At 44.1% G+C, this 24317-nt stretch overlaps 1 protein-coding gene across 2 annotated transcripts in view; it reads left to right on the forward strand.

Annotated features, from left to right (window-relative positions):
• Nucleotides 1–24317, forward strand: part of C7H10orf90 (chromosome 7 C10orf90 homolog) — a 221692-nt gene that overhangs the window by 126233 nt on the left and 71142 nt on the right. The window lies entirely within an intron of this gene.

Here is a 24317-nt window from a genome sequence, read left to right on the forward strand (position 1 = left end):
CCAAGACTAGGTCATCAGCCTGCAATAGTTATACTCATGGGTAATCTTTTAAACACTGTTTGTTGTCCTGCAAGACTCTCCATGGTTCTTAATCTATGAGTGTGCTCCCAGCTTTTCAGAAAATCACAATAACTACTGAAGAAGTTTCGTATGAAGAATCAGCAAAGTGTACCTGGTTTAACTAGTTGCCATAATAAGTTAAGTTATGGCTTGAGACTCTGGGTTAAATTCTAGTCCCACTGAAGGGGCAGGTTACACCTCCCTGGTCTGGCAACCCCGGGACCTGAGCTGTCCCAAACAATGGATTTTGCTGGACCAAGGGAGGTCAGTGCTCCCCAGTTCCCCTCCGAACTGTTGGCCTACAGCCCAGGCCACTGGGCTCCACTTTGGGTCCAGGACTTCTAGCCTTTGTCCCTGACACCAGCCTGGCTACAGCTTCAGCTGGGACTCCCAGATCCAGCTTCCCAGCCACCACCAGCTCCTTGGACCTGGCCACAGCTCCTTCCCTGGCTGCTGCTGCTGGCTTCCCAGCTCCATCCTTGGCCCCTGTCACTGGCTCACTCCCCAGTGGCTCCTAGGCTGCTGGCCGGGTTTCCTCTCCAGGCTCCCAGGCTTCTGCCTTCACAACTTCAGCTGAGGATCCTCAACCCTGGCAACCACCAGCTCTCTGACTGCAGGAGTGTTTCCTCTATTTTTTTCCATCCATGGGGGGAATAAATTTTGTTTTGTACACCAAAGGTACACGTGGTTATGCACCACCCATAGCAACACACGCTGTGGGTGACGTGAGCACTGTGCGTATCAGCTGGGTGGCACTTGAGTCTGTCTTGGGCAGCTGCATCCCAGCCGCCACCAACTTCCTGGCCCCCAAGGGCCCAGACTCTACTACTTACCCAGCTGCAGCAGCACTGCCAGCTTCCTGGTCCTCACTGCCTGGCCCTGGGTGAAGCTGCTGGCTGCTGGGCTGGCAGCTGGCCCCTGGACCATGGATGTTGCTGGACCAGATTTTAGGAGACCAGAATTTGTCATTGAGTGGAAATTGGGATGACAGAGTACAAATCACTTTTCAAACTGTGATATTCTTGGCCCATGTGGGTGTTTAGCCCTAGATTCTCCATAAAAACCAATGAAACGTCCAAACTTTGATTAATATATACACTTAAAATAGGAGCTATTGGGCTAAATGGACAATGACCACCCTTTCTGGTTTTTGCCTCGCTACGTCTGCACTGCAGGTTTTTTCCAATGTTACTTATTTCCACGTTCCAGTGGCTAACCAGGTAATGTTGGAAAATCGCATTTATACAACCACAGCATTGCAAAAGGAGCCTTCACATGAGCCAATAATAATTGTTCTTTGTTCACCTACCATTTCTTTTTGACCTTGAAGTGGGAGGAGGTCTGCAAAACTCGTTTGCAGAGCTGGAGTAATTATTTAGAGGAGAAAGCCCTCTTTTCACGAATTATCCTGCTTCGCTGTGTAAATACTTTAGATTTTTTAGTTTTTTATTTATGTATTTATTTACTTCAGTCTGAGGGAGGAATTGCCAGTGTAGACAAGCCCTCAGATAGCATTTAAAGGATTAACAGTATCCCAACTGTGCACTAGTTACTATTGGAAATTCTTACAGTAATGCAATCTGAGGTAAAATTATTTCATTCTCCAGTACACTGTAAAGAGTGGCTGGCAAGGGTGATCACTACAGTATTCACTTAATAAAAGACTATAAACATAACACATACTTTGCATAATTAATCAAAACAACAGTAAAACAATGCTGAGGGCAAACTAGGAAAGAGATATTGCATCAAACTTAACTGCCTACGTCCCCTTTGTGCCTTTGAAAATCTTCTCTTAAAATTTAACAAGATGTGACAATAATACAAATATTTCCATAATTTTAAAAGTAATTTTGGATACAGATATTTTAAAAGTATGCACTGCAGTGTTTGCTCTCTAAGCATTATATTATTATTGCATCAGAACACAAATAGTGAAGAATAAGCTGACAAAATGTGGTCAAGCAGACAGAAATGCAGAAAGCCAACAGAGAAAATTTAGTGTTAATGGTAAATTAGATTTGTAAAAGTCTTTGTTTTAATAAGCACATCAGTAATAAGGAAAAATCATGTTTTCTTAAAAATACAAAGCAACTGGTTGTCTTCTAGCTTAACTCTACTGGTTTCGGTGCACTGATGCCATCAGAGAATTGGCTCATGATGTTTAACCCAACAACAGTCATTCTTTAGGAAACCAGTCATGAAAATACTTATGCATGGGAATGACTTTGGGCCTACTGTTGTGAGTAAAGTTACTTGCATATGTAAAGGCTTGCAGTATTGGCCTTAAATCCATATATTTTAATGCTCATGAGACATTGCAGAATAGGAAAATCCTTTAGAAGGTAAGTGAAATATCTTCTTTTCTGCTTTTATGCTGGTGAACATGGCAATTTAGGATCTGAGGTTTTAGGTTTGCATGAGATTTTCGTTTGTTGCTAGGCAACTAGCTTTTTGCTTCTTGAAAATGCTAGAGTCTTTGCCTAGTATAAAACTATCCTGCTCAGATAGAGGTAACAGGCAGAACTAACAATTTAGAACTTTCTACTCATTTTAATTCTGATTGCAGCTCCAAAATCAAATATCAGTCTGTGGTCATTCAGATGTCATTCTTTGCTACTTCCTCTGCTATTTGTGACTTTTTCTTTTAAATTAAAATCTATTGGATTTATTTAAGTACTGGTATTATCTAAAAGAATAGAAAGTTGAAGATCTGAGGCCTTAACATTTAAGCCATATCAGGCTTTTCTACAGTCTCCACTTTTAAATTTAAAGCTTCAGTGATTAAAATACCCTGCATTTACCAGCTATTTTTTGTTGAAGCTAGAGAGAAGCCAAAAATCCACTTAACATTCTTCTTTATTTTTGTAAGATTGCATTTTGTTTTAATCTTGGGAATCATCTGTTTCCCTTAACCTATTGCAGGGAATCTGTTTTTCCAAGTCCACAAGACCAGACAAATGAGTCGTATGTTACACAGTTCTGTGAATTACTGAGTGGGAGAAGCAGAGGGACTTTAAGCCCCTTGGCTCAGCAGGGAGTGTTGTGGGTGTGATGTTTCCTTCAGAAAGGTTGAGGTTAGCACGTGTCATTCTCTAATTTCCCCTTGCTGTTGCTGTAGGCTGAGTACAGCTAAACTGGCAGAAGGATAATGATGATGGGGAGGGGTGGGTTGGAATCAGTACTCTTGAACAGAATTAAAACAATAAGAATGTAGTTGTGGAGCACAGCCACTTTATCTTAGCTCTTTGAGCAGCACAGTCAGAAATGGATGTGTGTGACATAATCTCCTTTTATCCCAACCCTACAATTCAAGCACTGAGGAAACAACAATGCTGAATGAGCTCTAAAACACCATCCAGATGGAGCCTCCCATGCCAGCATGTCTCCCAGGTATTTTTGGACTCAAGCAAGCCCCCACTACCAGCCTATCTAGGGTTCATAATACTAAATGAATCCTGTCAGAAAAGCTCCCAGAGGAAGCTGTAACAGACAATGTTATTTGAGCTAAAGACCTTATTACCATACAATTTGAAACCTTATCATAATATCGTCTTTTCCTCCCTTTGTTGGAATCCTTGTCCTGCATTGTACTCAGAAACTAGCTGAGCCTCAGCAGGTGAGGAGAATTTGTGACTACTTCAGGGAGCTGTTAGCACCACTCAGTACTGCAAAGGGAAGCACATGCTTGGGTTCTTCTCTACACAAATAGAATTATTTTGAAAAGTGACTGCCTTGTTAAAATCATTCTGGATGGCTGATAAGCTGCAGGTAATTCCATAAAGAGGGCACTTTATTTTGCTAAGTGGGGATACACAATAATAGCAATGTAGAATGAAAGCTGACTGCAAGCTGTAGGTCCTATGCCTCTTGGCACTCTTGCTGGCTCCCCCGATGAGAGTCTTGCTTCTAATGGCACGTATAATGAGAGATTTATGATTTCTGGCTTTCTGATAGCAGACCAGAACCTATTCCTCCATTTCATGGCACATCCTGTAGTCATCTCTGCAGGCAGTCAGCTACTGTTTCAAGATGCGCAAGCAGTGAAAGATAATTCAGTTAACAAATCTCATGATGCTCCTTGTAATAGCAGCAAATTCATCCTGACATCTTAAGACAATATTTTCTCTACTTTGTTTACACAGTGAATCCTATTGTGGAGAGGCTGACTGCAGGTTGTTTTGCTTACTCTGTTTTGAAAAAACTTCTCCGCTGAAGCTGCATTAAAATGTTGGTACTTCTTTAGCACAGACTAGAAAAATTTCATTTTGGGGATGGATGGGTTTATGGTTTTGATTTTTAATTTATTTTTTGTGTAAAGAGTGGGTCCATTTGCAAAAAGGAATCCAAGGAGTCAACTGCCATTACATTCCCCAAATAAACCCGTGTTTCACTCTGACGCACGTTACAAAATTTTGTCTATTGCTCTGTTCAGAGATACTGAAAGACATACAGTAGCACTGATGGTGCTTTCTCTTTCTCTCTCTCTCTCTGGCCCTGTCTTGATGGATATTTTTGATAGCATTAACTCAGCTGAAAAGCCCTTTTAATGTTAATGCTATCACTGACCACAAAAAATAACAGTTTTTTTTTTTTTTTTGTCCAGTAGAGATATGGCAGAGGTAACTTTTATCTCAGTGTCACTGCTTGGGGTAAGCTTAGGTGGGGAGTATAGGTTTTACACACACAATGGGATTTTCAGATATTTCCATGTTTGTCTTCCTCTGTTCCCATTTTACATATTGACTTCAGTTTGGTTGTATGTTTTTGTTCGAACGAAGGTGACCAGCAATTGAAGAAAAATGTGATTTTATTTTATTTGCTTTTTTATGACATACAAAGATATCTGAAAAGTGTTGACTACATTTGTCTGCTATTTATTGTTGTTTGGCTTTTACCTTTGGAGTTTTCTACACTCAAAATGATTTGCTCAGATAGCTATACCAGCAAACTCCTACTAGGGGAGATACAGCTTATACTATCAAAAACTTCTTTTGCTGTTTTAGAGTAATAAGCTGTGTCTACATGTGAATGAAATGTCAAAATATGTGGCCCTCTTTCAAAAGAACGGGAGGAGTCTCTACAGATGCAACACCTTCTTTCAAAAGAAAATCGAAAGAATGGGGCACAGACGTCAAAATCTGAACCCTGATTTCATATCACAAAGATCGTCCCCTTTTGAAACACTAAATTAAATGAATGCACGTGTAGATGCTCCACATTCCACTTTTTTGAAAGAGGGGTCCAGCATGGTGCTCTATGATCCCTGCGTCTGGCCTCCTTAAAGCAGAATGCACGCAGGAACGCCGTGGCAGGAAGCTGAGCGTGTGCTAGGACCAGCCCCAGCACGAGCTCCAGTTGCATGCTCTGAGCGAAGCCCAGGAGCAGCAACAGGCCATGATGGTGAGTACATAGCCCCCACATGAGCCCCAGGCCCCCACTCAGCCCTTGCTGGGCTCCCAGGGTTCTAGGGGGGAGAGAAAAAAACAGGCACCCTCCTGGATGGAGCAGGAGCTGAGGGACCTCCTAGGCCTCTGTAAAGAGGAGGAGGTCCGCCATGAAATGGGTGTTAAGCAGCGGAACAGCACAGCATTTGCCCACTTGGCCCAGGGCCTCCTCATGAGGGGCCAGCTGGAGCATACAGCAAAGTGAGTATGCTCCAAAGTAAAGAAACTCCATCAGGGCTATGCCTGGGCCCGGGACCAGGCTATCTGCTCCAGGGCAAACCCAGCAACCTGCCCCAACTACTGGGAGCTCCAGGGCATCCTGAGGCCATGGGACAGCTCCCCAACCCTGGCTGAACTTGATAGGTCGGCAGACAAGTTGCAGCCGGAGGCAGAGGAGCAGCCCCAACTGGGGACCCAGAAGGGCAAAGACACCACCAAATTGGTTGAGTGAGGAGGGGGAACCTCACAATCTATGTCCCCTCCTGCTCATCCAGCTGGGCGACTGGGAGCCTGGCATCCCTGGGTGTCACTGAGGGACCTTTTGGTATAAACACAGTGGCGTGTGCACCCTCTCTGTTGGGTGGGATGGTGACACACTGGCCAGCCAGCTGCAGACAGGACCAGTGGTCCTTGGCCACACACAATCCAGCCTGCTGTGGTACATGGGAACCTGTGGCAGCCCGCTGGCGAGGGCCAACACCCGCCCCCAGTGGACAGCACTGTGAGCTGCACGTGGGGCGGTGGCTGATCGGGGTTGGACAGCACCTGGGGACCACACACCACAGGCTGGGGAGGCCCACCTGTCTGGGAAGCCTGCCCCCGGCTGCCGCACAATCGGATGGGCTGCCCAACCCATGGGGGAGCAGGTGCCCCATGGCGGGGATGGCCCATGGCCAGACCTCCCCAGACTATAGTATGTTACCAACACACTGTCCCTCTCTCCATATAGCTGCACCATCCATGACCTGGGAGAGCCCAGCACCATTCCTGGTCCCTGAGAGCCCCTGGGCAGATGTTGAGGGTGGCCAGACCCCACCCCACACCGCACATTGTTGGGCCCACAGCCAGAGAGCCCCCCACCAGACAGAGGACAACCCAGCCAGCCACCTCCAGGCCAAGTTGGCTGAGCGACTCTTGTGCCTCATGGAGGCTGAGCTGGACTGGAGGAGGGTGGCATGGGAGAGGCTGCTGGAGGGCAACAGCATGACACTCCAGGAGCATGCAGCCAATGTTGCCCGCCTCCTAGCCCCCCCAGCTACCCTCCATCAAGCCTGCTCCCACCTCCCAGCCTTACCTTCTGGTGCTCCCTACCCCACCAGCGACTCCACACCCAGGGAGGCAGGGGATCCTGGGCACAACGGGGCTCACAGCCTACCACCACAGCCCTGGAATGAGCCCACCCACCTCCCTCCAGATTCAGATCTCCCCCACCCCCTGGCGGTTAGGAGCCCCCCAACCCCCTCCACGCCATCCATCCCCCTACCTGTACATAGTTGTATGTACCATTCAGTTGTTCATAAATGTTTGTTTTCCATATGCCCACTCATGCTGTGGTCCTCATGGAGGGATGGTGGGTGGCGAATGTGTGGTTGCAGTGCTGGTGGGGGCTGTTGTAGGGTGGTGACAGGGACAGTGGATGGTGGATGTGTGTGGTGGTGGGGGTGGGTTCAGGTCACAGGCACCCATCTGCAAAGACCTGCCTGAGTGCCTTGCTTATGCGGAGGCTGTCCTAGTGGGCTTGGTGGATGGGACAATGCCCAGCTGCTTGTAGACGGCATCAGCCGCATTGACCCTCTGGCACATATGTGTGCCCCTTGTCCTCCACGATGTTGTAGAGGCTACAACAGGTGCCCATCACCTGGGGCATGCTGAGGACCAAGACCTCCAACCTTGTGTGGAGGCACCTCCATCGCCCCTTAAGGCACCCGAAGGCCTGCTCCACAATGTTGCAGGCATGGTTGAGGTGCTGGTTGAACACTTCCCAGGTGGGGTCGAGGCGTCCCATGTACGGCCACAGGAGCCATGGCTCAAGGGGGTAGGCCGTATCTGCCACCGTGCAGAGTGGCATGGTGATGTCCTCCCCCAATGGGATCTCTCTCTGGGGGATGAATGTGCTGATCCCCAGGTGCTGGCAGAGCCCAGAGTTCTGGAATATCTGGGCATTGCGGGTGCAGCTGGTCCAGCCCACGTAGATGTCCGTGACCCAGCCCCTAGTGTCCACCAGGGCTTGGAGCACCACTGAATGGTAGTCCTTTCTGTTGACATACTGGCCAATGCTGTGTACCAGGTGCCGATGGGGATGTGGGTGCCAGCCAATGCGCCAAAGCAGTTCAGGAAGCCCAGGTCCTTGAAGTCTGTGACCACGGCATCTGGATCCCCCAGGCCGCTGACCCTGTGCAGCAGGGTCACGCTGCTGGCTCTGATGACCAGCATGGGCAGAGGGAGAACATGTGCTCCCATGAGGACATGGCTGTCCCTAACAACCCCTGGCCTACCCTCTCCCCACTCCTGGCCTGCCCCTGCCAGCCTGCAGCCGGGGGTTCCCCTCACCCAGGCCATGTGACTAGGGCCTGCCTTACCTCCATAAGTAAGGCCCCAACAGTAGCCTTGACCACCCCAAACTGTTGTCTTATGGAGTGGTATGAGTCCAGGGTGTCCAGTTTCCTGATAGCAATCGCGCTCCACTTCTGCAGGGTGAGGGTGGGCCACATGCAGGTGTCCTGGTGCTGGAGTGCAGGGTCGAGCCAGTGGCAGATCTCTTTGAAGCCACCAGCCGCCAGCTCATGCAGGGATTGGAGGGAGGGGCCTTTTAAGAGAGCTGCTGGCTGTGGTCATGTAAGGACTTGTCGGCCATGGGACCCCATCTGCAGCTTTTCCTGCCTCTCTTCTTTTGAAGGAGGACTTGGAGCCGTGTGGACTCTCCCTTTTGAAAGACCACAGTGGCTCTTCGAAAGGGCGGGTGGACCTGTTGATCAGCTATTAGTGTGCGGTCGCTCCCTTTTGATGGCCACTGTTTCAACCTTTACACATCAATTTTCACCCTTTAAATAGAGTGCTCATGTAGATCCAGATATAGGATATGTCTACACAGCAGCCTTATTTTGAAATAAGCTATTTCAGAAGAGCTATTCCAAAATAAACTCCACCATGAAGCCTCTAGGGGCTCCATGCAAGTTCCAAGCCTGGATAAAAGAGGAGGGTTGGTCAGATGGCTGTAGATGTGCTGATTGTAAAACAACACTGCGAATGAAATATTATGCCAGTGTGACTAATTGAGAAAAGAGGCCATGTCAGATGTCACCCAGATAAACAATGTCCAACATACCAATTGAATCATTGGAGTTGAGTCGATAAGTTGGCTACGAAAGAGAATTACAACTAGTGCACATATTATCAATTGGAATGTTGAATATCCAAATGGTGGGGGTGACTGGACAGTTAGAGCTGCTTCAAAATGAGATGAAGGGATATTGATGCAATATATTTGGACTGGCAGAGATGCATTGGATGGCATCAGGAGAGATGTGCAGTTGTGAAGTCATTTGGTCAGGGAATGAAACGAAGCATGAGGCAGTAGTCAGATTCCTTGTCAGCAAAAGAGCTAGAGGAGCATTGTTAGGATGCAAACCAATGAGTGTGAGAATGATGGTAGCAAGATCAAAGAAACAACATCCACCAGCCCAGTCATTCAGGTGTATGCACCAATGTCAGATAGCATGGAGGAAGAAATCAAGCTATTCGAAAGACTTGACAAAGATGATGGTGGAGACACTGAAGAGAGATGTGTTGATCAGTGGAAGAGATTGGAATGTGAAGGTTGGAACAGATAACACAGGTTGGGCAAATGTTGGGAAGGTTTGGATATAAAGAAGGAAACGAACAAGGTGAGAAGCTACTAGAGTCTTCTACAGAGCATGAGATCATGATCTGTAAAATGAGATTCCAACAAAAGGACAGTAGAAAGTGGACATGTTGATCAAATGATGGAAAGTCCAAAAACACGATATATATGATTTTGATAAGAAGATGGGCAACATCAGCACAGCAGTGCTGAACTTTCCAAGAAGTGGAAATGGGATCGGACCACAGTCGAGTGATTGTGAACATCAAGATGAAACTCAAGAGAAAATATAAGATACAGTTCAAAAAACAAAGAGATGTGGCAAGGAAGAAATTGGGAATGCATATAGAAAAGCTCTTGAAGAGAAGATCAGGAATGCGGGCACAGAGAAAGACCTGGATAAGAGAGTTGAAGGGATAGATACTATGATACCAGAGGCAATTGAGCAGATGGTTCTGGAAGAAGAGATGATCAATAAGAAGTGTAAGAGATCAATAAGAATGCAGGAGATGCTGAAGTTGGTCCAAGAGAAGAGAGCTTTGAAAATCAGAAGGGATGTTTCTGAGAGGGAAGAACAGCAATATAGAGTGAAATGCAGTGAGATAAGAAAAGCAGTTAGAATGGATAAGCCAAAATTATTAGAGACACAGTGTGAAGATATATAGAGGTGTTACAGCACATGTTAAGACCAGGGAGGCACACAAAATGATTAGGAATATGAATAGGAAGTGGCAGCCAAAACAAGTGGTGATCAAGGATGAGAACAATGAGGTGCTCATGAACAAGAAGAAGGTTGTACAGTGATGGATGAGAATTTGCACTGATCTCTACAGAGCACAGTTGGACCTGAGTATCTCAGAGAGACTGACTGAAGAACTGAAAGAGAAATCACTACCAAGCATTGAGAGTCAGACTAGTCTTTTGAAGGAGGAGGTAGAAAGAGGAGTGAAACAACAAAAGAACAAAAGCCCTGGAAATAAGTTCATGGGAGAAATGATCAAATACGATGGAGAAAGTATGATTCAGAAAATACACCAACTGTGTAATATGATTAATTAATGAGCATTAAACAGACAAAAAACCACTCCTGATTCACAAACTTGTCAGTCTGCACTTTAATGGAGTGGGCCATTTGGAAAGAGAGGCTGCTGAACTTTCTTTTATATTCAAATTTGACACACTAATGTGGTTTGAACCAGAATGACAATTTTCTAGCTCATTATAGGGGCTCTTTTGCATACTTGGTTTTATCTAATTCTTGACTTCCCTCCCTTCCTTCTGCCCCTCTGCTCTCTGATTTGCTTACCTTGATAATATTTTTCTGATTTGTCAACCTTGATTACTACTTTTGGTTCTCTGTGCCTTAAATATTGAGTCTGTTCTGGTATGGCTATGATCTGAAGAAGTGGGTCTATCCCATGAAAGCTCATCACCTAATAAATTATTGTTAGTCTTTAAAGTGTTACTGGACTGCTTTTTTGTTTTCATAGTATATAGACTAGCATGGCTATCTCTCTGTTACTGTGTAATATAGCGTGGAAAGAAGGGAAGGCACCTAAGGTTTGGACAAGATCCATGGTAGTGACAATACACAAGAAAGGAAGCGCATTGGAGTGCAAGAAGTACAGAATGATTACCCTAACAAGTGATCTAGAAAAGGTGCTGATGATGATATTGACGGAGAGATTGAGATCACAGATAGAAGCAAATCTAGCAGTTGAGCAAGGGATTCAGGAAAGTTAGAAGTACCGTACAGCAGATATTAGCACTAAGACTGATACCAGACAAAGTTAGACAAAAGAACACGAACATCTACAATTGCTTTGTCAATTTTCAGAAGGCATTTGACAGTATAAATCAAAAAAGTGACTTAGGCAGTGCTGGAGTCATAGGGAATGGATAGCAGACTGATATGGTTGTTGACAGTTATCAACGACAATGCAGAGGCACTGGAGAGAACATGCAGAGAGTTTGGAAGTTGGTTTAGAATGAGTAGAGGTACAAGACAAGGAGATCCCATATTGCGGAGTATCTTCACCATGCACCCAGAGAGAGTGCAAGCTCAAGGAAGAGATGGAAGGGGTGCACCAGATGAGAATTAACAACTTGAGGTTTGTGGATGATATAATTATCATCAAGGAAGATGAAGAGAAGATAGCAAGAATGGTGCAGGTGTTAAATGAGAAGAAGAAGCAGTATAAACTGATTATGAACATCAATAAAATGAAGACAATGGTATTTGGAGATAAGGAAATAGGAAAGAAGATCAATGTAAATAGAATCAAACTAGAGTCTAAGTCTAAGTTGTCAAACTAGAGTCTAAGTCTAACATCAGTACCAGGCAAATTAGTAGAAACAATAGTAAAGAATAAAATTGCAAGGCATGTAGAAGAGCACGAATTGTTGGGCAAAAGTCAGCATGGTTTCTGCAGAGGGAAGTCATGTCTAACTAATCTTTTAGAATTCTTTGAAGGGGTTAATAAACATGCACACAAGGGGCACCCAGTGGACATAATATACCTAGATTTCCAGAAAGCCTTTGACACGGTCCCACACCAAAGGCTTTTATGTAAATTAGGCGGTCATGGGATAGGAGGAAAGATCCTTTCATGGATCGGGAATTGGTTAAAAGACAGAAAACAAAGGGTTGGAATAAATGGTAAATTTTCACAATGGAGGGGCGTAACTAGTGGTGTTCCCCAGGGGTCAGTCCTGGGACCGATCCTGTTCAACTTGTTCATCAATGATCTAGAAAATGAGGTAAGCAGTGAGGTGGCAAAGTTTGAAGATGACACCAAGTTGTTCAGGACAGTCAAAACCAAAAGGGATTGTGAAGAACTACAAAAAGATCTCAGCAAACTGAGTGATTGGGCAGCAAAATGGCAAATGAAATTTAATGTGGGTAAGTGTAAGGTAATGCACATTGGAAAAAATAACCCAAATTACCCGTACAACATGATGGGGTCAAATTTAGCTACGACAGATCAGGAAAGGGATCTTGGAGTTATAGTGGATAGTTCTCTTAAGACATCCACACAGTGTGCAGCGGCAGTTAGTAAAGCAAATAGGATGTTAGGAATTATTAAAAAAGGGATAGATAATAAGACAAAAGATATCTTACTTCCCCGATATAAAACTATGGTACGCCCACATCTTGAGTACTGCGTGCACATGTGGTCTCCTCACCTCAAAAAAGATATATTGGCATTAGAAAAGGTTCAGAAAAGGGCGACTAAGATGATTAGGGGTTTGGAACGGGTCCCATATGGGGAGAGGCTAGAGAGACTGGGACTTTTCAGTCTGGAAAAGAGGCGATTGAGGGGCGATATGATAGAGGTATATACAATCATGAATGGTGTGGAGAAAGTGAATATAGAAAAATTATTTACCTTTTCCCATACTACAAGAACTAGGGGACACCAAATGAAATTGATGGGTAGTAGGTTCAAAACTAATAAAAGGAAATTTTTCTTCACACAGCACACAGTCAACCTGTGGAACTCCTTGCCAGAGGAGGCTGTGAAGGCCAGGATTCTCTTAGGGTTTAAAAAAGAGCTCGATAAATTTTTGCAGGTTAGGTCCATAAATGGCTATTAGCCAGGGGTAAAGTATGGTGCTCTAGCCTTCAGTACAAGGGCAGGAGATGGATGGCAGGAGATAAATCACTTGATCATTGTCTTCTGTTCTCCTTCTCTGGGGCACCTTGCATTGGCCACTGTTGGCAGATGGGATACTGGGCTGGATGGACCTTTGGTCTGACCCAGTATGGCCATTCTTATGTAGAGAACATAGTATCTGGGGATCAACATAATGTATGATCTAGATTGTAGAAAGGGAATAGTGACTAGAAAAGTGAAAGCAAGAGCAAGTTTGAAAGCGGTGGATAACATCTGGAAAAGCAAAGCAATTAGCTTAGGAATGAAGCTGAGAGCCTTAAAAACATATGTATTCAGCAGCGTACAGCTGTGAGACATGGGTGATAACAAAAGATTCGAAGAGAAGGACAGTGGCATTTGAGAGGAGGTGTTGTAGAAAGATCCTGAGAATAGGATGGATGCAGAAGGTCACCAGTGAGGAATTATATAGGAAGATACAGCCTAAAGAGAACCTGCTGCAGAAGTTATATGACAGAAGTTACAGCTATTTGGGCATATCGGCAAAATGAATGATGAGCAAAAAGTCAAGACCTTGGTATCTGGTATAATGGATGGTTCAAAATAGGAGAAGCAGAGCCCACAGAGAATGAGAAGACCATATAGTAAATTGGTGTGGAGCTAGTGTACAGAAACTAAGCCACTCCACAGTGGACAGGGAAAGATGGAAAGAAATAATGAGGGAGGCATCAGACACCAATGGGCGCTGAGCCCATGGTGGTGGTTGTTGATGATGATGATATTCCAGAATAGCACATTTTGAAATAACACTGCTATACACAAAAAGTATTTTAACATAGCACTTAGCCATTTCAAAATACAGTGTCTACACACAATAGAGCTTATTTCAAAAGAGAACCATCGGATGCACTATGGCTTATTTCGAAATAGGCTCTATTCCCCATCTAAACAGCCCCTATTTCAAAATAGTTCTTTTGAAATAGGCACTATTCCTTGTGCAATCAGGTTTATCAATTCAAAAGTAAGCCAACCGCTATTTTGAAATTATTTAGAAATAGCAGTTGCGTTGTGTAGAAGCTAGGATAGTTATTTTGAAACAACAGCTGTCAGACTAGAGAGGATCAATATGTATAAATTAAACTCCCTGGCTAGGTCTACACAAGCCCCTTCCTTTAGGAAGGGGCATGTTAATGAGTGTGTTTGAAAAATGCTAATGAGGTGCTTGCATGAATATGCAGCGCCTCATTAGCATAATGGCAGCCGCAGTGATTTGAAAGTGCAGCTTTTCAAATTGCATGCTGCCCATGGAGACGGGGACCTTCCGAAAGGACTTCCCAGTTTTTGAAAGCCCCTTCTTCCTAACACCAGATCAGACCTTTCGGAAGGTCCCTGTCTCCACAGGCAGCACATGATTCGAAAAGCCGCACTTTTGAATCACCATGGCTGCCATTATGCTAATGAGGCACTGCATATTCATGGAAGCACCTCATTATCATCTTTCGAACCCGCTCATTAACATGCGGGCTCATGTAGACACAGGGCCTATGTGTCTTTGACTGATGTATTTATAATATATCTGCACATATCTTGGGGTGGGAGAATTTCATGGTTGTCTTATTTATATATAAAATGTCTTAAATAAACATTTTAAATTGCACCTCAGGTAATTTTGGTTTTATTGTATAAGTTACAAGCATCTTCAAACATCAATGCCAAAACAAAACAAAACCAAAAAGAAAAACATCCCTACCATAATTACCACAAAAGTTTTGAAGATAGAATCCTAATCTAATTATCCTAGTAACAAGCACTGTAAACATTCCAGGGACTTAGGTACAAGTTAGAACTCGGTGATATTCTGTAGCCACAGAAGCGAAAGGCTGGGAGCCTGACTTTTCATCTAAGATATTTTTGGATCTTAAACTGTAGCATTTATCAGCGGATAAAAGGTCTTGTGTAGTTCCTAAGTCTCTAGTTAAATATGATCAGTGAAATTGGTGAAGGTGAATTTTCTCTTTCAAATATTACATATATATCGCTACAAGTGTTCTAAGGTTTTGCAGACAGCCAAAGAAAAGTCCCTGTCCTTGAAAACTTGTTATTTAAACAGACAGTTTTGGAGATAATAGGATAAGGATTGAAGATCAACAAAAGGCATATGATTGAGTAGAGATGTTTAGCAGCTTTCTTTTTAGTTCCAAGGAGTGTGCGGTTCAACATTTCTCTACTAAACCCTTATTTAGGAAAGGACTTGTGTTTGATCAAGTCTGAGAAATTTGTTCTGAGGAGAGACTTAAAGGAAGGTAGAACGAGGGCAACATAGGTCAGATCAGAGCAAAAAGGATATGTGATGGGCTGAATAGCCCCCCTCATGAACAAGGAAGGGCTAAAAGTTCGGTTAGTCAAATTCACTTCATCATGGTAGTAATTAGGTAGTTACTTGTCAGCCTGCCAGGGTGATACTAAAAAGATCAGCTTAAAGCTTAGCAAACCTTTTGAGACTCGAATAGGCTGTGAGTTCAGTTAACAGGGAAGGAGTCATAGGAGCAGGCTGTTTGCTCACTTGTTCATTAGTTCATTCACTTGCTCTGCGAAGAGCTGAGATGCCAAAGACTGTGGAAGATTAGAGACCTCAAGAAGAATTTGTCTACACAGAATAGTGGTTAGTACCAGGGTCAGAAAAAGACACTGGATTAATCCCAGGAAGGGGCTAAGCTCTGAAGATGGGTTGATTCTCTGGGTCTTTGGACTACATTGAACATTTTGTTAACTAGCTGCTTCTTAGCCAGAGGGCTGAGTGGCACGCAAAGGCAGAATACCTATGGCAGGGAGCCAAAGAGTAAGAACCCATGCAACGCGGTGTGCATAGACAAAGAAATGTCCACGGAGTGAGGGTGCACCATTAAAGGACAGCACGAATAGAAGTTTGGAGGAAGAGATCATAGCATATTTGGGAAGTAGATTTGAAAGTTGTCAGCAAAGAGATGGCAACTGAATGAAGGTGTGCAACTTGCACTAGAAAAGGTGGGACGCTAACTGCCTTTTGATGCCTCCATTGTTTCTTCCAATGATATATAGGTATTCACCCGCTTTTTGACTGCCCTTGCCCTGAGTGAAGTGTAATTTGCATCGGCACTGACTCCGTGGATGTAAGTGGCTGGAGCACCTATGGGAGAATATAGTAACAGAGCAATAGCCATGCTAGTCTATATACTATCAAAACTAAAAAGCAGTCCAGTAGCATTTTAAAGACTAACAAAATAATTTATTAGGTGATGAGCTTTCATGGGACAAACCCACTTCTTCAGACCATAGCCTTACCAGAACAGACTCAATATTTAAGGCACAGAGAACCAAAATGGTAATCAAGGTTGACAAATCAGAAAAATATTACCAAGATGAGCAAATCAGTGAGGGGCTGGGGGAGGTCAAGAATTAGATAAAGCCAAGTGTGCGAAAGAGCCCCTATAATGAGCTAGAAAATTCCCATCCCAATTCAAACCATGTGTTAATGTATGAATTTGAATATAAAAGAGAATTCAGCAGCCTCTCTCTCCAAACTGTTGTGAAAATTCCTCTTCAGTGAAACGCAAACTTTCAGGTCATTAACATAATGGCCCACTCCATTAAAGTGCTGACTGACAAGTTTGTGAATCAGGAGTGTTTTTATGTCTGTTTTATGCCCATTCTTTGTCTAAGAGAGTTTGAAGTCTGTCCAACGTACAAAGCATCTGGGCATTGCTGGCACATGACGGCACATATGATGTTTGTTGAGGAGCATGAGAATGTGCCCGTGATTCTGTGAATAACCTGGTTCGGTCCAATGATGGTATCTCCAGAACAGATATGTGGACAAAGTTGGCAACAGGCCTTTTTGCAAGGAAAGGTTCCAGGACTGGCGTTCCTGTGGTATAGATTGTGGTTTTTGGTGAGAATCCTCATAAGGTTGTCTGTAGGAGAGAACAGGCCTGTCGCCTAGGGCCTTCTGGAGTGTGGCATCCTGGTTAAGGATAGGTTGTAGGTCTTTAATAATGCGTTGCAGAGGTTTGAGTTGGGGGCTGTAGGTAATGACCAGTCATGTTCCGTTCTTGGCCTTTTTGGGCCTATCTTGGAGTAGCTGGTCTCTGGGTATTTGTCTGGCCCTGTTGATTTGTTTTTTTTATTTCTCCTGGTGGGTAATTCAGATTTATGAATATTTGGTAAAGATCTTGTAGTTTTTGGTCTCTGTCAGTAGGATCAGAGCAAATGCAATTGTACCTAAGGGCTTGACTGTAAACAATGAATCTAGTTGTGTGTGCAGGATGGAAGCTAGAAGTGTGTAGGTAAGTACAGTGATCAGTGGGTTTCTGGTAGAGTGTGGTACTGATCAGGCCATCCTTGATTTGTACTGTAGTGTCCAGGAAATGTATGTCTCGCGCGGAGTAGTCAAGGCAAGAGTTGATGGTGGGGTGCAGATTGTTAAAGTCTCTGTGGAATTCTTCTAGAGTCTCTATACCATGGGTCCAAATCATAAAGATGTCATTGATGTATTGTAAGTAGAGGAGGGGTATCACAGAATCACAGAATCTCAGGAGGTCATCTAGTCCAGCCCCCTGCTTCAAGCAGGGTCACCCCTACTAAGTCATCCCAGCCAGGACCTTGTCCAGCCGGGACTTAGAAACCTCAAGGGATGGAGAATCCACCACCTCTCTAGGCAACGCATTCCAATGCTTCACCACCCACCTGGTGAAGAAGTTTTTCCTAATATCTAACCTACACCTTTCCCTCTTCAACTTCTGACCATTACTCCTTGTTCTGCCATCTGACACCACTGAGAACAATTTCTCACCCTCCTCTTTAGAGCTCCCCTTCAGGAAGTTGAAGGCTGCTATTAAATCACCTGTAAGTCTTCTGTAAACTAAACAAGCCCAAATCCCTCAGCCTATCCTCATAGGTCTTGTGCTCCAGACCCTTAATCATTTTTGTTGCCCTTCACTGAACCTGCTCCAGCAAATCCACCTCCTTTTTATACTGGGGGGCCCAAAACTGGACACAGTATTCCAGATGTGGCCTCACCAGTGCCGAATAAAGAGGAATAACTACTTCCCTAGATCTGCTCAAAATGCTCCTCCTAATGCACCCCAGTATGCCATTAGCTTTCTTGGCTACAAGGGCACACTGTTTACTCATATCCAGCCTTTCATCCACCATAACCCCTAGGTTCCTTTCCGTCATACTGCTGCTGAGCCAGTCAGTCCCCAGCCTGTAATAATGTTTGGGATTCTTCCGCCCCACGTGCAGGACTCTACACTTTTCCTTATTGAACTGCGTCAGATTTCTTTTGGCCCAGTCCTCCAATTTATCCAGGTCCCTCTGGATTCTCTCTCTACCCTCCAACGTATCTACCTCTCCCCCTAGTTTTGTGTCATCTGCAAACTTGCTGAGGGTGCAACCCAGTCCCTCATCCAGGTCATTAATAAAGATGTTGAATAACACCGGCCCCAGAACCGAGCCTTGCAGCACTCTGCTTGAAACAGACCACCATCCAGATATTGAGCCATTGACCACTACCCGTTGGGCCCGACCATCAAGCCAGCTTTCTATCCATCTTATAGTCCAGGGATCCAATCCCTATTTCCTTAACTTATGGACAAGAATGTTGTGGGAGACCGTATCAAAAGCCTTGCTGAAGTCAAGGTATATCACATCCACTGACTTCCTCATGTCCACAGAGCTTGTTACGTCATCATAGAAGCTGATCAGATTGGTGAGGGTAATAGGGAACAAGAGCTGAGGAATCATTGTTCCAGGTCAGTCATAAACATATTAGCATATTGTGGGGCCATGCAGGTGCCCATAGCAGTTCCACTAATCTGGACTTAAAAATTGTCCCCAAATCGGAAATAATTGTGAGTGAGAACAAAGTTACAGAGGTCAGACACCAGATTGGCTGTGGTGGCATCAGGGATGGTATTCCTGATCACTTGTAATCCATCTTAATGTGGAATATTAGGCTACGTCTACACGTGAAGTCAACATCAAAATAGCTTATTTCGATGTAACAACATCGTAACGTCTACACGTCCTCCAGGGCTGGCAACGTCGATGTTCAACTTCGACGTTGCGCGGCACCACATCGAAATAGGCGCTGCGAGGGTACGTCTACACGCCAAAGTAGCACACATCGAAATAAGGGTGCCAGGCACAGCTGCAGACAGGGTCACAGGGCGGACTCAACAGCAAGCCGCTCCCTTAAAGGGCCCCTCCCAGACACAGTTGCACTAAACAACACAAGATACACAGAGCTGACAACTGGTTGCAGACCCTGTGCCTGCAGCATGGATCCCCAGCTGCCGCAGAAGCAGCCAGAAGCCCTGGGCTAAGGGCTGCTGCCCACGGTGACCATAGAGCCCCGCAGGGGCTGGAGAGAGAGCATCTCTCAACCCCCCAGCTGATGGCCGCCATGGAGGACCCAGCAATTTCGACGTTGCGGGACGCGGATCGTCTACACTGTCCGTTGAACGTCGAAGTAGGGCGCTATTCCTATCTCCTCATGAGGTTAGCGACTTCGACGTCTCGCCGCCTAACGTCGAAGTTAACTTCGAAATAGCGACCGACGCGTGTAGACGTGACGGGCGCTATTTCGAAGTTGGTGCCGCTACTTCGAAGTAGCGTGCACGTGTAGACGCAGCCTTAGTGTACAGAGCCTCTACATCCATGGTGGCAAGGATGGTGTTGGCAGAAACTTTTCTGATGTTTTGTAATTTCCTCGGGAAGTCAGTGGTAGTTGTAGATAGCTGGGAGTGTTGGCGGCATATGGCTTGAGGAGGGAATCACAGACACATTCTCATGTTCCTCAACTAACATCATATACGCCATCATGTGCCAACAATGCTCAGATGCTTTGTATATTAGACAGACTTCAAACTCTCTTAAACAAAGAATTAGTGGGCATCAAACAGACATTAAAAACACTCCTGACTGAGAAACCTGTCAGCCAGCGCTTTAATGGAGTGGGCCATTCTGTTAATGACCTGAAAGTTTGCGTTTCACTGAAGAGGAATTTTCACAACAGTTTGGAAAGAGAGGCTTCTAAACTCTCTTTTATATTCAAATTCGGCACATTAACATGTGGTTTGAACCGGGATGGGAATTTTCTAGCTCATTATAGGGGCTCTTTTGCATACGTGGCTTTATCTAATTCTTGACTCCCCCTGCCCCCTTTTGCCCTTCTTGCTCTCTGATTTGTTCACCTTGATAATATTTTTCTGATTTGTCAACCTTGCTTACTATTTTTGGTTCTCTGTGCCTTAAATATTGAGTCTGTTCTGGTAAGGCTATGGTCTGAAGAAGTGGGTCTGTCCCACAAAAGCTCATCACCTAATAAATTATTTTGTTAGTCTTTTTAAAGTGCTCCTGGGCTGCTTTTTTGTATGGAAAAAATAATGGCTGCTCAGCATCCATTGGTGGTTCCTGCTGATGAGCCCCTCTCCTGCCTGCTCTCACTGCCTCCTGCTTGCCACTTATCAGCTGTTCAGCAGTGAGCAGCAAGCGCTGGATGAGCGTAGACAGAGGCTGAGTGAGGGTGGAGAACACTCAGGGGATGGTGCAGAAGCAGAGCAATGGAGGGGCCATGCGGGAAGCTGTGGTGTAGGGGAGGGGCCTAGGGCAAAGTGAGGGTGGAGCACCCTCATAAAAAACACAAAGTCTGTGCCTCTGCTACTGTCATTCTTTAGCATTCCTGTTTACCCACATGTAGTTCCAGCGAAGACCATAATAGTTCCAATCGTGGCCTGTCTGGTTGAATTGCTGGCAAGCTTTCTGCAGAGCTCTTGCCTATACAAATTGTGCTGTGCATACTTTCAATTCGTAACGTACCGTTTCTCACCAGCGTTTATAGCTGCTGCAGTTTAACAGTCTGACTTCAGACATCACCTGCACGTGGGTGCTGCCAGGTGGCCCAAGGCAGACATTTAAACACTTGTGAGTAGGAGATTCAGATCCAGCTGCACTCCTGAATTGCAAACACCATAGGCTGGGACCTGGTGTACAGATGCCAAGGAATGTATCCTTTGGTGCAGCAAACAGTGCTGTGAGAATATGAAAGGGTTAAAAGGCATAACATAGATAGCAATGGTCAGGATAGCAGCAGCTGCCTCCTCACTTCTCATGAACTGGACTTCACACTTACATATAACCACCTACAGAATCTGAGGATACTGTTGGCAGTACTCAGGGACCAGGAAAATCTTCCTCAGCCTTAAAGATAGGATCTGTGAAAATAAGTTACAATAGAAGGGGATAAAACAGAAATCCTTAAGACTTCATATCAGGCAGGAACAACTTTCTTTTTTCTCCAGGCTGATAGGAAATACTTGAAATGCCATGACTTTCTTAGCTGTATGTCTGGGAAATATTAAACTTTCTATTTTGTTGAATGATAATTGTGATAGCATAAAGCACTTTGTCAGTAACAACAGCTCGTGAGGGTGCTCTGTGCCTGACATTTACTTCTAATCTAAGCTGCTGTTATTTCATGCAGTGTCCTCATTTTTAAATGAGGAGCTTCAAGGTCTTTTCATAAGGTCAGTATTTGTGTTTTTACTGTTCAGATGAGTTAACGAATGTGAGTCTTCCAAGAATGTGTGTTTGAATAATAGCAGGGAAGTTGGTGGAGATGTTTTCATTGCTTTTATTAATCCATTACAGCAACTCTTAAATTGGTTGCCAAAAGTCTGAGTATCTGCCAACATTGGGATTCCCATTGTAGCATACAATTGTCATTATCATGACACTATGCAAAAAACAAACTGAATGATTTAGAACAAAAAAGCAGTCAAGTAGCACTTTAAAGACTAACAAAATAATTTATTAGATGAGCTTTCGTGGGACAGACCCACTTCTTCAGACCACTGCTCCCCCCTCCTCTTCTAACTTTCTACCACTACAAAATGGCTAAACCTACCTATGCCAAGGAGGTCTGTGTGGATGTTGGAGGTTATATCTGTGGACTGTAGCCATAGCAGCTTCCGGAGATATTTTTGCTGGGGGAAGAAAGGGGTGTAATTAATTCAGGTTAGCTGATTCAAGTTAAAATATCAGTGAAGATGTGGTGTTTTGGGTTAGCAGCTACCCATGAATTTAGGTTTGAACTTGAGCTAACTAAATTAAATTAAGCAAACTTTTTTGCAGTAAAGATATATACTAGGAGAGATTACCTTAAGAGCATTAATTTACATCTTCTATAGTTCTCTGTGGACTTTCACATTCTTGATCTTGCAATGTTTTTTCTCACAGGAAAAAAGAATCTGTACAACATGCCTGCTCAGTTATAGTTTATCTTAATCCAACCTCTCAGCTTTCCTTATACACTATGATTAGCATTAAAAGCTCAGCATTTACCCACAGTTGCCTCACAGAAACAACTGAAAGAACTGCAGTTTTCCCACTTTACTTACAATAGGAAACAATTGACAACTGTAGGTTAATGATGACTTTTCAATTACTTTTGTGTGTGGTAAAACCCTGATTTTCTCCTGAGCTCATTCTTACATTTTGCTTTCATGACCTACAGTGGCCACTTATCCCACATTTATTTATTAAAATTCATATTTGAAATGCACATTTCACAAATATTAAAAGTAAATCAGCACTCGTGCTTCCTCCAAATATGCACATTTAATTTATCAGCATGTTAGTAGACAGCAAGCAAGTACCCCATTCTCCCTACACGCACCAACCAACATTGTACTACCCCTTTCCCAAACAATTGCAGACATCTGTAGGTTCTGCAGCTTTATCTTCAGGTCAGCAGATTTGTTCAGTCTCTGACAGAAAAAGGGTGGGGGAGTGAGTTTCTAAGCTGAGGACCCCATCTAGTCACGTCCGTACCAAAAGTATCAGATGTTTTAACCAAAGAAGTGGCAGCTAGGAGCATTAATTGGTGGAATGAAGCAGTTATTGATGTTTATGTGGCACCTGAGCAGGGTTAATTTTTCATTGGGAGTTCTGTGTTGCAGAGTAGTTCTGAAAGAATCTTGTTCTAAACATTATAACTGTTTCTCTGTTCTCTACCCATTTATACTCTGCTTCCTGGAACTTAGCCTGGTATAAAACATGGCTCCATGAATGCTGTCTTTTACATTTGCAAGAACTTTTGTTATCTACCTGCAGATTTGCTCCTTTCAGACCCTTTTTGCCCCTCATCATTGCTGGATTCTTCACCCTTGGTGTCTTCTTTTTTGCTTCATGCCTGTGCACTTTCCATAGCAACAACAACCTTTTGATATGGTGACTGGTACTGTACACAGTGGGCTTCATGCAGCACATACAGAGCTATGTCAGCAGAGTTCCAGAGTGGAAACTGCCTACAGGGCACAGTGTGAAGATGGCTGCAACTATTCATCACTGCCCTCCCAAGGAGGTTATGTGTAATCCAAGAGATATTCTGTATTAGTGAGTCCTTCTGGGTAGCTTCTGCCAGCAGACCTCTAACGGAGTTCCATCTGCAACTTGCAGCTGCCTTCCCACAATGGAACTCTCAGAAGAGCAGTTCTCATTGGAGCAGATGGAGTCAAAGACTAACTCCCCTCTCTGGCTCAGTCCCTGTGCCAGTGGGAAGAAATCAACTTACTATTGAATATGAGTTTTAATAAGCAGTTTCTACAGTCAGAGTATCTGACTTCCATTCCTCTGTGAATACAACAATGTATGTTAAATGAAATTACATTTAGGAAAATCTGTGGCCTTGTGTGTTGTGTTGCAAACAACTAAAGCCTATGTTCCTATGACTTCTTGCTGCAGAATTGGTTGTGGAGAAGTGTGAGGGGATTTTATGCCATTTAACTGCTTATTACTTTACAGATTCCATTCAGTTTCTAATAAGCAGCAAGAAGCAAACGCAATTTATGTAAAATGACTTGCAAAGTGTGGTGCTAAAAAAAACCCATTTACGGTGATCCCAGGCACCATGCTGCCCACAAAACTTAAAAAAACCAAACCAAAATAAACAGCCAAGCAAAATAAATCAAACAAAATTAGACCAGATAAATACACTGATCTTTATTAATGCAATTTAGTACACTTTAAGGCCCCTTTACGTTGCCCAGATGATGCTTAATTTCTGTTGCTCAAATAAAAACAAGGTCCATAATGTGTTGTATCTGACACCAGGTTCAGGTTGTGTGTACACCACAAGATTTTTTGAAAACTAATATCGACACACAGAGGTCACCAAAATGTGTTTATACTTATTTCCCCATCACTGTGCTCTCAATTTTATCTCCATTGTCAACAGTGTGAATCAATATTGTGAGACATAGATGTCAACCTAGACCTCCCTTCACTCCTCTCTTTTTCTTGGCTTCTATTGAGGAC

The sequence above is a fragment of the Carettochelys insculpta genome, chromosome 7 (genome assembly GCF_033958435.1).
Source record: "Carettochelys insculpta isolate YL-2023 chromosome 7, ASM3395843v1, whole genome shotgun sequence".
NCBI classification, from domain to species: domain Eukaryota; kingdom Metazoa; phylum Chordata; order Testudines; family Carettochelyidae; genus Carettochelys; species Carettochelys insculpta.